Source organism: Dama dama, chromosome 5 (genome assembly GCF_033118175.1).
Source record: "Dama dama isolate Ldn47 chromosome 5, ASM3311817v1, whole genome shotgun sequence".
In the NCBI taxonomy this organism is placed as follows: Eukaryota; Metazoa; Chordata; class Mammalia; order Artiodactyla; family Cervidae; genus Dama; species Dama dama.
In genome coordinates, this window is record NC_083685.1 from 61,787,077 (window position 1) to 61,790,329 (window position 3,253).

Consider the following 3,253-nt stretch of genomic DNA (forward strand, 5'->3'; position numbering starts at 1 on the left):
ATAGGGCCATACATCATCTGATTCTTACACATCTCTTTCACGTGGTTTCATGTCACTGCCTTATTTTTTCTGCCACTACACTGCAGCCACATTGGTTTCCTTTTAGGACCTTGAATAAGTCGATTCCTGCCCCTTCTCAGGGCCTTCTCACTGCCTGGGTTTCCCTTCATATTGCTGCCAGTCATGTGCAGCAGCTGAGTTGGATCAGCTTTCAAAAGTCAATTCTTGTGCTCACTTCGGCAGCACATATACTAAAATTGGAACGATATAGAGAAGATTAGCATGGCCCCTGCACAAGGATGACACGCAAATTCGTGAAGCGTTCCATATTTTTCCTTATCTTCGACAAAGGAGGCAAGGATATACAATGGAAAAAAAGACAACCTCTTTAACAAGTGGTGCTGGGAAAACTGGTTAACCACTTGTGAAAGAATGAAACTAGAACACCTCTAACACCATACACAAAAATAAACTCAAAATGGATTAAAGATCTAAATGTAAGACCATATAGGGTTATCGTTAAAAAGAACAGCATGTATACTATCTATGGTGAAACAGATCACCAGCCCAGGTGGGATGCACGAGACAAGTGCTCCGGCCTGGTGCACTGGGAAGACCCAGAGGAATCGGGTGGAGAGGGAGGTGGGAGGGGGGATCGGGATTGGGAATACATGTAAATCCATGGTTGATTCATATCAATGTATGACAAAACCCACTGGAAAAAAATAATAATAATAATAAAAAAAAATTAAATTAAAAAAAAAAATAAATAAATAAATGTAAGACCAGAAACTATAAAACTCCTAGAGGAGAACATAGGCAAAACACTCTCCGACATAAATCACAGCAGGATCCTCTATGACCCACCTCCCAGAATGTTGGAAATAAAAACAAAAATAACCAAATGGGACCTAATTAAGCTTAAAAGCTTTTGCACAACAAAGGAAACTATAAGCAAGGTGAAAAGACAGCCCTCAGAATGGGAGAAAATAATAGCAAATGAACCAACAGACAAAGGATTAATCTCAAGAATATACAAGCAACTCCTGCAGCTCAATTCCAGAAAAATAAATGACCCAATCAAAAAATGGGCCAAAGAACAGACATTTCTCCAAAGAAGACATACAGATGGCTAACAAACACATGAAAAGATGCTCAACATCACTCATTATCAGAGAAATGCAAATCAAAACCACAATGAGGTACCATTACATGCCAGTCAGCATGGCTGCTATCCAAAAGTCTACAAGCAATAAATGCTGGAGAGGGTGTGGAGAAAAGGGAACCCTCTTGCACTGTTGGTGGGAATGTAAACTAGTACAGCCACTAGAGAACAGTGTGGAGATTCCTTAAAAAAACTGGAAATAGAACTGCCATATGACCCAGCAATCCCACTCCTGGGCATACACACCAAGGAAACTAGATCTGAAAGAGACACATGCACCCCAATGTTCATTGCAGCACTGTTTATAATTGCCAGGACACGGAAGCAACCTAGATGCCCATCAGCAGACGAATGGATAAGGAAGCTATGGTACATATACACCATGGAATATTACTCAGCCATTAAAAAGAATTAATTTGAATCAGTTCTAATGAGATGGATGAAACTGGAGCCCAATATACAGAGTGAAGTAAGCCAGAAAGATAAAGACCAATACAGTATACTAATGCATATATATGGAATTTAAAAAGATGGTAACAATAACCCTATATGAAAAACAGAAAAAGAGACACAGATGTACAGAACAGACTTTTAGACTCTATGGGAGAAGGCGAGGGTGGGATGTTCAGAGAGAACAGCATTGAAACAAGTATACTATCAAGGGTGAAACAGATCACCAGCCCAGGTTGGATACATGAGACAACTGCTCAGGGCTGGTGCACTGGGAAGACCCGGAGGGATCGGATGGGGAGGGAGGTGGGTGGGGGGATCGAGAAGGGGAACACATGTAAATCCATGGCTGATTCATGTCCATGTATGGCAAAAACCACTACAATATTGTAAAGTAATTAGCCTCCAACTAATAAAAATAAATGAAATTTTGAAAAAAGTCAATTCTTAAATTTCTTAGTTTTGCGATCTAGATTTTAAACCCTTGGTAGGCTGAAATCACCCACAGCAGAAATATTTACACCATGAAAGTTAGGATGTGTTATGGCAGGCTTTTTTTTCCCAGAGAACCAGTGTTACAGTACACCACTTTCCTTCAGATCTCAGACCAAATATCAGCTCCTCAGAGAACCCTTCATGACAGTTACATCTCAAGTATTGTTGTTGCTGCTGTTCAGTCACTAAGTCATGCCCAACTCTTTGTAACTTCATGGACTGTAGCATGCCAGTCTCCTCTGTCCTCCATTATCTCCTGGAGTTTGCTCATATTCATGTCCATTGAGTCAGCAATGCTATCTAACCATCTCATCCACAGCTATCCCCTTCTCCTTTTGCCTTCAATTTTTCCCAGCATCAGGGTCTTTTCCAATGAGTTGGATCTTCCCATCAGGTGACCAAAGTATTGGACTTCAGCTTCAGCATCATATACCCAATGAATATTCAGGGTTGATTTCCTTTAGGAAATCTAAAGTCCCCAGTCTATTATATCATTCTGTTATCTTCATTGTTATCTTCACATTTTGTGATTATCTTGTCTATTTCTTTGCTTTTTGCCTAGTTTCTCCCAGAAGAATATAAGGTCTATTTTCACAATTATATCATCAGTGTCAAAAAGAGTAATTGGCATATAACAGATGCCTAGTAAATACTGAATAAATTAATGAATTTTTGTTCTGATATGTTATGAGCTATTTAAAAACAGAACATTTTTATTCCGTTCATAACTCACACATAGCATTATAAATCAGCAGTCCAATACATATCAATTGAACAAATGAAGTAATTAATGTGTTTACTAGGTACACATGTATAAATTTCAGATTTAATGTCAGAAAGTGGAATAAAGACATTTGTGCTAAGCAAGTGTTCTGAATACTTCAGATTTCACTTACATTTTTCTATGCCACCCTCATGTAGCTATTATTGTCCAGTATAATACCATCAGTTAATAAATTGCTATTAACTACCCCCTATCAGCCATGTGGTCTTATAACAGAGGTTATAAGAAGACAGGAAAATGTCACTTGCATTTTCCAACAGTTTATATCCTATTAATCTCACAGTTATATTAATTAATCTCACAAATTAATTAATTAATCTCACATTCATTCATTGTTTAATATATACCTCAGTGCCTAG

The 3,253-nt window shown here is 38.3% G+C and overlaps 1 non-coding gene across 1 annotated transcript; it reads left to right on the forward strand.

The window, feature by feature from the left end:
* The first annotated feature begins 227 nt into the window (after positions 1 to 227).
* On the forward strand, positions 228 to 334 carry LOC133058028 (U6 spliceosomal RNA). Its single transcript, XR_009693154.1, has one exon. It is a non-coding gene; the product is annotated as a U6 spliceosomal RNA (small nuclear RNA).
* The last annotated feature ends 2,919 nt before the right edge of the window (positions 335 to 3,253 follow it).